Genomic DNA, 13,270 nt, shown 5'->3' with positions numbered 1-13,270 from the left:
GCTTCCTATTCTGTGCCTTGTTTCCTTTGCTTTTAGGGAAGGAGCTGTTCCATCCACAGGAAAGCACAGCGAGGAATGGAGATGGCAACAGGATCAAGAATTCAGAGCAAGCGTGAAGCTCCTTTCCAAGAATCCGTGGAAATGTGGAGGAAGGTTCTGGATTTTCCAAACCTCACCAAATCACAATTAGCCAGGACATCCTAATCATGTAGTTCACATTTATTTATTGAACATCAAGCATATAATAGGCATCTTTATGCATTATGCAATTTAAACCTGCAAAGTAGGTATTTTATCCTTAGTTTATAGATGAGGAACTGAGGCCAGAAATGTTGGATAACAAGCCCAAGATTGATCAATCAGTTAGTTAGTAATAGAGCTGCAACTGAAGCCCAGATCCACCTGACTCCAAAGCTTGTCTCTCCTGCCCCAACTTATACTCCACCCCTTCTTGGAGATTTAAGAAAAAAAAAAAAAGCACTGGCCACTTTAAGTGGCGTACCTCCAGATCAACCACTTCCACCTCCTTCTCCTCTTTCAAACTTGAATCGGCTCCCTAAATAAAGAAAGGAACAACAGCAATAGTGTTCTGTCTGGCTTTGTTCAGAGTTAAGGCCCCCAATATTGTTCAGAGAATTCAATCAGCACACTCCTCCCACCACAATCTGCTGTACCATCTCTCCTCTTTCATCACCAAACTTTTTTCCAAGCTTTCTAAACAGTCTCCACTTGCTGTTTGACTTCTTCATCTTTGTCTTTCTCTTTGACCCTCTGTACTTTGTCAAGAACTGTGAAGGGTCTGATATTTTATCCTCCTTGCAAGCTGATCATTTTACCTGCTGTAGTTTCATGGAAGCTGACAGAAGATGTGGGATTTGGGGGTGAAAGGGGTGTATTACTCATGGCACAGTAAGCAGCACCAGTGTCATGTTTAGTCAGTTCCCTTGCCCCCAGGTCCCACCTGGAGCTACATGGTGTGGTTCAGGTGAGTGATGCACCTGCAGTGGGTTTGCCTCACAGCTGAGTAACTCTAAGCTTAAGAAATCCCCAATCTTTTTATAATAGGCTGCAAGAAAACCTGCTTGACCCTTCCAAAGACATTAACTTTACTATATTGGATGGTAAACAAATGTGCCCCTGCTCTGGGTGGGGTGAGGGACACTATGTATATTTACCAAGGCTGTTTACCAAAAAAAAAGAAAAAAAATCCTTGAATATATGGTCTAAAACAATTACAAAACAAAACAAAAGGCGTTAGTGCCTCTGCTCACAAGACATACAGAAATACTAGAGTCCCACAGAGAATTGTCTCCCAACACATTTGTGCTTTTCTTCCCAGTAGTCATACAGAAGATCGGTCTCTTGAAAATGATTAGTAATCTAATTTCATGACCCAACAACCTTCTAGAATCCTGGAAAATAAACTCATAGAACAATAATCATTCAAGAAATATGTATTTGGTAGCTCCTATGTGCCAGGCACTGTGCAGGCCCAAATAGACATGGTCTTTGTCCTAATGTGGGGAGCCACAGACATTAACCTAGTAGTTACACATACCAAAATGTAGTTACAAGCTGCAGTAAGTCCTAAGAAGGGAGGGTACATGGTGGTAAGAGAGCTGACATAATAAGGGATCTTGATTGTATCTGGGAGGTCAGAAATGTTTTTTCAAGGATGTCCCTTTCAAGCTGAGAGCTGAAGGATGAGTAAGAGATAGGATAGCTAAAGGAGAGAATGACACGTGCATAGAGCCTTTGGCTGTTGGGATCACAGCATTTTTGAGAAACTGAAAGAAGACCAGGAAGTCTGCCCAGGAAACAAGGTGAAAATGAGACTGGAAAAGGCAGGTAAGGCCACACCTTGCATGGTTTTGTAGGCCACCTTAAGAACTCTAGACTTATCCTAGAGCAAGGAGAAACGGTTTAAGAAGTTTTTTGGAGAAGCGACATAGTCTTATTTGCTTTTAGAAAAGATCATTTTTGCTGCAAAATGGAGACTGACTGGAGGAGCCCACACTGTATACAGTGAGACCAAATTAGATTTGTGGTGATTGGAAAGAAGTGGATCAATTAGATTTTAGAAATAAAATTGCCAGGAGTTAGTGCTGCAACAAGTATGGAGAATGGAAGAATGGAGGTGAGGGAGACATTAGGGATGACTGACTACTAGATGTTTGATTTGAATAACTTGGGGGATAAAGGATAAGGAAAACAGGAGTTCATGAACTCAGTTGGAATAAACTTTGCAACTTTAAGATACTAAGTGACCATGTCAGTGAAGCACTTGGAATTTGGAGGAAGAGTCAACTTTGGATTAGTGGATCAGATTTGGAATTTAGAGGAAAGGTCTGGGCTAGAGGCATATATGTGGAGATCACTGGCATATAGATGATAACTAAAGCCATTGGTGTGGGTGATGTTGCTTAGGCTGAGAGATCATAATGAAAACAGAAAAGAACCTAAAACTGAATTTTAAATTCCTTTTATATTTAATAATTAGGGAGAAGAGCAGGAATCTACAAAGGAATCAGAGAAGCAGTGCCCAGGAAAGTAAGGAAGAAAACCAAGAAAATGCAGTGCCAAAGGAAGAAGAAACATTTTAGACAGAATAGTGGTCTAAGTGTTGAGTATTGTTGACAGCCCAAGAAAGATGAGGACTGAAAATGGCTCTTATTTTATTAATTTAAAAAAAAAAAATGAAGCATTGAGAAGAGAACTTGTTCTAAGCCAATATAAATTCTTGACCCTCTTCTCTGTGTTCCCAGAGAACTCATACTGGTACATATGCTAGGGTCATTTATGTGTGGGTTTTATTCTCTCCAAAGGGCATAATTCCTCAGTCTTCACTTCACTTCACCTTGCTGCATTGCATATTATTGACTACGATCTCTAGGTCTTCACTAACATTCTTAAATTATGTGTTAGTCTCCTTCAGAAACAGCTGGTCTTCTTCACTCCGCTTTTACATGTAGGCATGTCCCAATATCACTTTTAATATAGTTTTTAAAAGTGCCATTTCTTGGCCTCTCCCTGAACAAAGAAATCAGAATCTTGAGGGAGTAATTGCAGGATTCTGTAATTTCAAAAAGCTCCTGAGTAGGAAGCAGAGTAGGAAAATATGAGGTTAGCGATAAGTTTGGAAACCACTAGCTTAGATTCAGATCAAACATAGCTGGGTAGCAATATGGGGAAGCCACCTCATCCACCCACCTCTTATAAAATCCTCATACTTTGAAATAATATACAGTTATACTTCAATTATTCCCAGATCAACTTGCCAGCTGTCTGGAAGAGGGCCAAATCCAAAAGTTAAGAAAAGGAGGCTGGGCGCAGTGGCTCACGCCTGTAATCCCAGCACTTTGGGAGGCCAAGGTGGGCGGATCACCTGAGATTGGGAGTTTGAGACCAGCCTGACCAACATGGTGAAACCCTATCTCTACTAAAAATACAAAAATTAGTTGGACGTGGTGGCGCATGCCTGTCATCCCAGCTATTTGGGAGGCTGAGGTAGGATAATCACTTGAACCCGGTAGGTGGAGGTTGCCGTGAGCAGAGATCACGCCACTGCACTCCAACCTGGGCGACATATGGAGACTCTGCCTCAAAAAAAAAAAAGAAAAAAGAAAAAAAAAGAAAAGAAAGAAAAGGAAACATCTCTCACAGTAGAAGAACTTCTGATAGTGAAGAGCAATGAAAGTATCTCAAGATGCCACTTGATAGAGAGTCACTGCCCTATTTAGAGCCAGAAGAAAAGAAACCTCTCATTAGACCGATGTGGGTATAAACATCCCATCAATCTTCACCTGGAGCAGCGGAGAAAACCAGCCGAGGAGAAAAGAGTAAAAAATAAACAGTAAAGCAGAAAGAATAAAAGGAAGGCTCAGAGTGGATAGAGGCAGATGAGGAGACGAGGAGCAGTGACAGATTTTAGAAGAGGCGATGAGAACATTCCAAAGAGGTAAAAAGGGAAAGCACCGAAGTACGGATTCTATACATCTCAGCAATCCTTTGGGATTTAAACGTATGGCCAGAGTATTGGTTTGAGGGTCAGTCATCAACAAAGGATTTCATTGACCACTGTATTCTTTAAGAATATAGAGAATAAGCACATTTTAAAGAGATCTCTGTGAAAGTTTGTTTTGTTTTTTAATATAGCTATTTTAAAAGATCCCATAATTAATACACTGAAATAAAGCCCAGACATGCAGCTTGGTTACATCCATCACCATTTCTGAAAGGACAGTTCCTGGGGTAGACTCCCCGGTCCAGGGACTGCCTCCTCCCCAGATCTTCCGGTGGCAACCTTAAGTCAGCGCCCTTAGGCCTTATCGCAGTGCCCCCCATTGCTTGAGGTTCCAGGAAGTCGCTGCTGAGCTCACTTGTAAGTCTTCGCACGGTTGTTAAAATTGAGGTCGTGGTTTTCCACGCGATTTGGCTGGCGAAGAGACTACAAAGCCACCCTTCCACGTTTCAACTAAGTAAAGAGCTAAATATTTTTGCTTGCTATCCAGATCCCGGGTTCTAAGTGTCTGGGATTAGAAACCTCTAAGCCCACTGCGGAGGCTTCCTAGTCCTTGAGGGGAGTGTCTTTTAAAGCACCTGCCAGCCTGAAGTTCGGGTGGTTTCGGAAAGGGGCTGACAGGGTGAGTCTCAGGGGAGCCTTTTGAAATGTGAATTGAGAATTGTGTTAGGGGCTCTAGGAACGTCCCTGAACTCCACTTACTGAGTGTGGCTCCGAGCCTGGCCGCGGCGGATGCTACCACGAGCCAGGCGCAGCCGGGCCTCGGGAGAAAGCTGGAAGCCCGAGAGGGTGTGGGTGCTCTGGGAGCCGAACGCGGCCACTTGGCCGCCACCCGCCGGCGGCTCCGCGGGTACTCGTGTTTCAGTGAGGGAGCCCCGGCGTGGCGGGAGCGACGCGGGAGTTCGGGGTCCTGGCCGGCCAAGGGCGCCGTCAGCGGGGTCCGCGCAGCCGCACTCGGCGCGCCGATTTCGGGCTCCTCCTCTCGACTCCGTAGTAAGCATGGCGGCGGCGGCGTTCGTGGTACCTCGGGTGAAACAGAAAGCGGGAGCTACGCGGAGAGGGAGCGAAGAGCGGGGCTGAGGCGGCGCAGTCACTGCCGGGAAACAACCCCAACAGTCGGCGTGCCGGCGGCCCCGAGAGCTGACTCTGCAGCTGAGGTAGAGAGACAAAACGATCGGGAACCCTAAGAAGAGGCGCCAGAGGTGCCGCCTTCTTCTGCCTCAGAACGGCTTGACTCAGAGGTGAGAGCGCGGGCACTCCCTCCGCGCGAAAGGCTGGGGACGCCGAACAGTCTGAACCCTCTCTCGCCCCGCATCAGGCGCCGCGGAAACCGTTAGGTTGGGACTGAGGGCCCGGGCACCCTCCAGGGCTCGGTCCCGTCGAGGGGCCCGGCCCACTCCCTTATGTGGGCGCGCTATTGGGCACAGGGGCACTGGGGCCGGGGACGAGACCCATCAACTTGTCGGGCACCTGCGGGGGCCGAGCCTCGCCGGGACGCGCTTACGGGGGCGCGGCTGGGGGCGCCATCCAGCCCGAAAGGAGGCGGCATCTAGCACGAGGGAGGCGGCGCGGGTGCGCGGGCGCCACTCCTCCGTCCCCCGCCTCCTCCCGGCGGCGAGCCGCGTAGCTCCAGAGGGCTCGGGGGCGGGTGCGGAATCCTCCCGCTAGGATCGCCCAGCACCCGCCGCGCCTTCGGCTTTGGCCGCCCGGCATCGGCCGAAGTTGAATGCTTTTCTGAAGAGAGTTTCCCCCGCTCATCTTGGGGTTAAAACCTCGAAAACCCGCCCTCTGTGTTTGATCCTGCGTGGCTGCTGCCAGTACCTGGCAATTCCTCTCCCCGGGCGAGTTAACCACCTGTTCAGTCGGGAGGTGGACTCCGGGCTGCAGCCCTCGCCCGGTTTAACAGCCTGGATCTTCGAACTTTTGACACGGCTTTGGAAACGACGTCATGTGTTAGGTAAAGGAAAATGAACAGATAATTTCTTTGTCAAATTGCGAGGAGAAGAGGGGCTGTTTTAATGGATGTGGTCGTTAATTGTTCTTTTATTCAACTGTGAGAGTTACAAGCCTTGGGATATTTTAGAGGGGGGAGTGTGATAGTTTGCTGGCGGTGCTAGGGATTGTGAATTCGAGATTTTTTGTGAGATTTTCGGTAAGTTTCTTTGGACACCTTTGTGTCTGACCATCTATTAAATAAGAACCACAGGCTGATGAGATTTTTTTTTTCTTTTTACAATATAATCCTCGTGTTCTCTATGGGTTTTTAAAACTGAACAACGTATTTTGCTTCTTACTGTGGTCTGTCCTTTTAGTTCTTGAAACCAAAGTGTGTGTGTTTCTGTATTGTAGGAACGAAATAACAGTTGAACTCTTGCTGTATTTTATCACCATGCTGTAACCAGCTCCAGTACTAAACATATGCCACTCAGGAGTTTGAGCCATATGTTAGGCAGAAACGAATTGAGTTTTGTGGTTCTGATCTTGCGTTTGGATAAATGCTTAGTTTTTGTGTATTTACTAACTCTGTAATTCCTGTCATCTTGTATCACCTACAAAAATGTTCAAATGAGTTGAATCCCCTGCCTTTTGGTTATTTTCTTGGTTGAATTAATTTTTCTTAAGTAATGAGATAAGGTGCTCACTGAGACAGATGGTGGGCCTAACAGAAAACAGTGATGAAGGATCTTTACTATATCTTTTGTAAAATATAACCTAAAATGTTGCTTTTAGCTTTGTAGCCCACCGATAGTTCTTGCTGTCCAATAACACCAGTTAGTGGGAAAAAGGGATGATGACAGGAGAAACATCTTGTTAAAAATGTTAATATTAAATCTTATATTTAAATTTTTCAGCACTACCACAATTAATTTTACTATATTGTCTTGTTTTATTTCATAGATCATCTGTTAGTTTCTATGTGTAGGTTAACTGGAAATTTTTTTATTCTAGGCTGGCTATCATTAGCCACCTGTATGCTTCTGAATTAACTCCCCCTTTTTCCCTTTTGTCTGAATCCTCCAAATTATTGAATGCTCAGGAAAAATAAAATCCTGGTTCACACGGGTCTCAGTCAAGCATAGTTATAAGGGTGATTAGTGTCTCCCAAATTAATGATAAGCATTAAAAAAAAAACTGATTCTAGGATTATCTTCTTTTGGTGACATCTGTGTCTTCACTTCTCTCTCTGTGTGAGTAATTGAGACCTGATTTATTTTAACACATATTTAATGATTACTCTTTACTAGTCACATTTCTGCAATATAATAAGCATATTTTATTACTAATGTAAAAATTTCTTCTTCTTCTCTGACCAGCCAGTTATAGCTAACGGCTGAGAGATCCTATAAAACCCCATAAAAAAAAGAGGGAATGCATGATTCATATTCTCTTTTTTTATAGTTTTACTTAGGCAAAGAGCATTTAATTTATTCTTTATCCATTTTTAGTAATATTTACTGTTTAAAACATTTGTATTCTTTTTTAATGTTCATAACATCCAATGTTTGTGCATCTTTCAATTTGCTTTTTTTAAAAAATATACAGTTTAATGAAGTAATCAAAAGGGTTTTTTTTTAAACATTCTTAGTGCATGTTTGAATGAAAATGAATGTAGATCGTGTCTTTGAGAATGGTGTAGGGATATGCACATTATTTCCAATTTTATTGGCCAGATAACTGAGTGATTGGTGAATCTCGTTTTTTGTTTTTAAGCAATGGCTAGCAGACTTCAAATAAATTCACAGTATTGTAATTCCAAAGGTTTAGAATATGGTGCATGTTTATTCCATTGAGCCTTTTACTGCTTCAGTTTATCACATTGCAAAACAAGAAATATGGCCCCCATGTGTATTAATGTCAAGAGCTCCTTGTTAAAGGAAAATTAGTGGCCATTAATATTGAAAGGCAAATTTTGTACTTTTATGTGTATTGTGAGCTTTTATAATTTTCTTAATATTTTGGTCTTATTTCCGAGAATTATTCAGTGGTCTCTTTTTGTATTTTTATTCTCACCTTTCTGTCCTCCCACCATCATGATTTTGCTTGTCTTTAATATATACTTTCAAGTTTGCTGTGTAGCCTGTGGTCTTCCATCAGGTTCCTTTCTGGGTGTCATCTTTGGATGTTTCCAATCACTTATCACCCATTACCAGTCCTTGGGCTATTTTTCCTCCAAGGTTGAGAAACGCACCTGGGAGATGGCATGTGTTTACGGGATGATGCGATGTTATTAAAGTGGGGATACAAACATAGTGTGATGTCTTCCTTCCTTCAAGTAGTTTACAAACTAGTTGGGGGTACTAAACTAATAGTATCATTAGCAAAAAATGTAATGTGGTATTGTTAAGTTGTGTGATACCAACTGGAATTTAAAGGGAAGTGAAGCCAGTGAGCCCTAGAACAATCTTGGAAGGCATCTGGAGGAAGTCAGAGGAAACTAGAATGGATTTAGATAACAAAGGGAAAGGCATTCCAAAAGAGATTCACAGGCAGAGTTGGAAGTAGTAGTAGAATAAGTAGTCGGAGAGCATCCAAACTTAGAAATTGGGAGGAAGAAAGAAAGAAAGTTAGGCCGAGATGTTAGCTTAAAGACCAGGGCATCAGAAGAGGAAAATAGGCAGAACTGGACAAGACAGTGTGTATCATTAGGAACCTATCACTAAAAGAACTATACCTCAGCTTTGCCATATTAATAGCTTAAGCTTTATGTATAATGGATAGCTTATATGAGTTTGTTATATGGCTTAGATCAGGGGTCGCCCAGCTTTCTCTGTAGAGGGCTAGATAATTAAATACTTAGGTCTTGCAGGCCATTTACAGTCTCTGTTGAATGTTCTTTTTTGTTTGTTTTTTATCATCTTTTTAAAATGTAAAATTTTACATTGTTAGCTCAAGAGCCAAACAAAAACAAGCCATCTGTGGACTGGATTTGGCCAGGGGGCCTCATATGTTGACTCCTAGGTATAATTGGCAAAGTAATTGTCCATATAAGCACATACTGTGAAATGTCTTCTATCATCTTGTCTATATGGTGCATTGTAGGACTATTGTATATATATTTTTCCTCACGTTATACTAAAAGAAAATATGCAGAAATAAGTGCTGCTGTAATTGTTTTGGGGCCAGACTTCTAATAAGAGCCTAGAATAGGTCTCAGAATTAGGAAGTGAAAGACGAAAAGACTTTGAGTCAGGCCTTTCTACAGTGAAAATAGCTACACAGTGGCTTGATTTAGAATTTGTATAAGGTTAGGAATATCAACTGCCTGTGCTGGTTTTACATTTTTTAAAACACAGCTGGCAGTTTAAAAACTTTGGGTAGGGTGCTGGTGGTCTGTAAGTGACAATAGGGGAGCAAGCCGTAGGGAACGTTGTTTTTAGAAGTAGCCTAGAATGAGTTAATAAAGGGATAAACAGTTGGACATTCTGCACTATTCCAGGAAAAATCACTGTGTTATGGAACAGTCTAATAATTGATATTCACATTGATGAGCTTGAGCCATCAAAAGATTTTATCATATGCACATTAAGGCATGGAAGAAAGACTTAAAAATCTCTGCAAATATTTCAGTTAAGATTATTTTAAGGTAAGCTATGGTGATTTAAAGGATAAGTATGGGCTATTTTGAAAAGTAATTTACATGAAACATCTCTCTGAAGTTTCTGAATATGTAGATATGTATTTCTAAGGCAGTTCTGTTTCCTTCAGTATACTGTTTCATGTGCCATTACCAGGTGAATAGTGATGCCTCAGACTGTGGCTGCACAAATCAATTAGCTGGGGCTACTCTATTTTTCTGGCATCCAGAGAGCAAAAATACCGCATTAGAGTATTTTTTCATTAAGTAGGCATTAGTAAGTATGTTCCATATATCAGGATTAGTATTTGGTGCTGGAAAAAGTACAGATGTATAAGATGGGAAGCTACCTGGATAGAATCAATTATGTTTCTTTCTTCTTGTTAAAAACATTAAGACCAACCAAACAAAATCATGAAACTTAACTTTTGTACTTTTATTTATGATTAGCGTTTTTCATACTTAGTAAGTACATACATTACCATAATTTTTAAGGCAATATAAACCTTTTGAACTAAGTAACAGCCTTTATTAATTGCTAATTAATATAATTTTTACTTTTTAAATTTTATTTTAAGAAGAAATTCATGCTCTCCCTCTGTGTGTGTGTGTGTGTGTGTGTGTGTTTTGTAAGGGCTTGAAACAGCTACACCATTCCAGCTGTTTCCGTTTGCTCAACAAGAGATAAAGTACCTTGGTTGGTGACTCAAAAGTCTAGTGCTTAGTTCCAACTTAACCACTTATTAGCTATATGATTTTGGGTTAGTTTCTTGCAATCTTGGTTTTCTAATCATTAAAATAGAGAATAATACTTACTCTGTTTTCCTCACAGATATTGTGAGGACACACAGAGGTGTTGGAAACCATAAAAGCATTAAAGTACATATCACAAAAGTGCTTACATTAATACTACTGTATTAGAAGCAATGCAGCCTTTTTTTTTTTAAAAAAAGGGGACCAGAGTTCAAGCTTTATCCTCTGAAGTTCTGTAAACATAGTATGTTTCCAGTAAACATTGAATTTACTCAAAAGTTTTAACATCTTTCTTGGCAAAAGAATGCAAATAAAAACTTTCCATTCTTATTAATCTTTCAGTGCAGTCCATATCCAGTGCCTCTGTCCCTTTTTGCAAGGGAAACTGATCTGTTTCAAAGAACTTCAGCTGTTCTTTCCATAGTGGGGCAAAAATATGCAAAAAGTGCATTCCTTATGGTTTTCTTTTTTTCATGGGGAAGACTATTTCTGTATTTATTGTAATAAGATCCACTTGTTGAGCTCATTGAATTTTAGGCCTATATTTGCTTATTTTTAAAATCCTATACAAACCTACCAGATATGTGGCAGTATTATCATTTTACAGATGAACTATATTTCTGATTGACTTCCATTTCGCTTCCTCCCTCACTTCTTGAGATCTCTTACATGCTAGTTGCTAGAAACATAAAGTATAATGTATACTTTGAAGTAAGCTTTGGTGTAAAAAGTTACCTAAGTTTGGTAAATTAGATTGTGTATGTTAATTAGCCTCTATCAGAAATGTTTGGGAAAAAAGTGTTTTATCTGTTTTCTTTCTTCAGAATCCATATTTTAATATATATTTTAACTTTTTAAAAGTTAAATGATTTCTCTTCACTATCTACTTCCTCAGTGAGGGATTACTTTAATTGGTTTACGTATATTGTCTTCTAAACCTACAGACACATAATTTGGGAGGCAAAAAAAATCTTCCTACTTCTCTAGGGGTTCTACACAGATATTTAAGTACATTTTAAATCACAGTTTAGACTTTTATTAGAAAGTAATGACATGCTTTGCTTCATAAAAGCAAATGTCATATACAACAACTACTTTTGTTGACTCATAACTTGAAGATTAGTCATTTCATTTACTTTAAAATCAGTTCTTAAGATTTGCTTAAATAAAAAGTGAAAACAGTTCATAATTTGTAATTTCCTTATGTTTAAATTTTCTAATTTATTTTTGTTTTCTGAAGACAGATATTCTCCATTATATCTTTGTTCTTATGACTTGATTTTTTTCCATGTAATATTTTCATTTGCAATATATACTTAGAAAGACCATTTTAGCATAATACCTTCATAGTTTATGAAGTACCATTTTGTTTCTTTAGTAACTGTTAGGATCAACTTCTCCTGATGCTTCAAATTGGTAGTCCTTAAATGCCATAGTATGTTAGCAAATTTTTTTAAATTACTTGAACCTTACTAAAACTGGCCTAATGCGTGTGACGGAATAGCCTTTGGGAAAATGTGGGGGCAACTGCCCTTCTAACCATCTTTTAGGCTGCTTCCAGGATATTTAAAAAACATGTATTATTCAAATCATTCTTCAGATTCAGAAATTAAAATCACAGCACAATTCCTGCTGCATTAATTATAATCTCCTTTGTCCGTGAGAGTCCATACTCTGTTGATATCCTATTATTGTGTCATCATTTCCTACCTCTTTACAACTTGTGGTATAGTGTAGAAAACATGTTTCATAATAGGCAGCCATAGGATTGTTTCTTGACTTCTGCTCCTACTGGCTGTATAGAAACATGAGTGTGCAACTTTACCTGTATGAGCCTGGGTTCCTTCATTTTACAGTGTAGTAGTAATAGTAGCTGTCTCTTAATATAGGCTGTACAAGAATTAAAAGATAGATCCTATTTATCATAACAAGTAAGATGCTTGCCATAGGACATTTATATCTAGAACTTTGACAGACATGCCTAAGTCACTCATGCGTTCTGTATATCGTTCATTTATTCATGTGTTGGTCATTTGTTGAACATTTAAAATGTCCTACTTAGAATATGAATGTCACACTCCCTTCCCTTTAGAAATTTACAGAATGGGATAAGAGATAATATGTAAATAAATACCTATTTTAAAATAATTAAAATATCACTTGTGTCTTTCCACTTGTATGAGTCCTTCCTGTCTTTTAGTACTTAACTGCCAAATGTTTCCGTAATACCCGCAGAGTATCTGGATTGTATATATCATACTGTAGTGCATCTATGTTTTTTACTTGTCTGAGTCAGCCATTCAACTATGAACTACTTGGGTTTGACCAGTATTGCTGGAGTCAGCAACTTTTTTAATATAGGAGAAGATAGTAAATTATTTTAGGCATTATGGGCCATATGGACTCAGTTGCTGCTTCTTAAACTGTGCTATAGGAGCACAAAAACAGCCATAGATAGATTATAAACAATGGGCATGACCTTGTTCTTATTGAATTTCATTTATGAAAATAGGCAGCAGACCAAATTTGGCCCACAGGCCTTAGTTTGCTGACCTCCACAATGATGCATGCCTACCCCGTGCTTGACAAATAAAAGGCACCCAGTAAATAGTATGATTAATAGATATTAAACACTTTCTATGTTCTGGGTTCTGTTGCAAAAAACTTTAGATGTATCACTTTACTTAAGCCTTACAGCAACTCTTTGTGGTAGATACTATTATCACCAAATGTCATAGAGTAATAGTAGAAGCACCTTCATTAAAAGACAGGAACAGGACATTGGTCCAAAAGTTTAGGCAATACATTAAGAACAAGAAAAATAATTAACATATAAATAAAGGGGGAAAATGTATCATTATTATTATGTAGAGTTAATGTGACTACTTATAAATACAAATAAATACAAATACAAATAACAA

General features: G+C 39.8%; 1 protein-coding gene across 3 annotated transcripts in view; it reads left to right on the top strand.

Moving 5' to 3' along the window:
- The first annotated feature begins 5,000 nt into the window (after positions 1 to 5,000).
- The window catches only part of FNDC3A (fibronectin type III domain containing 3A), a 212,131-nt gene continuing 203,861 nt past the window's right edge, over positions 5,001 to 13,270 (top strand). For 2 of the 3 annotated variants that reach the window (XM_035297891.3, XM_078357623.1), the window contains exon 1: positions 5,001 to 5,262. The gene's annotated coding sequence lies outside the window, so the exon portion shown is untranslated. Of the gene's footprint in view, positions 5,979 to 13,270 lie in introns of all 3 variants that reach the window. The other variant, XM_035297894.3, reaches the window with a different exon arrangement.

This window comes from Callithrix jacchus, chromosome 1 (assembly GCF_049354715.1).
Source record: "Callithrix jacchus isolate 240 chromosome 1, calJac240_pri, whole genome shotgun sequence".
NCBI lineage: Eukaryota > Metazoa > Chordata > Mammalia > Primates > Cebidae > Callithrix > Callithrix jacchus.
Note: the sequence above shows the minus strand (reverse complement) of the source record. Positions and strands in the feature narration are given on the sequence as shown.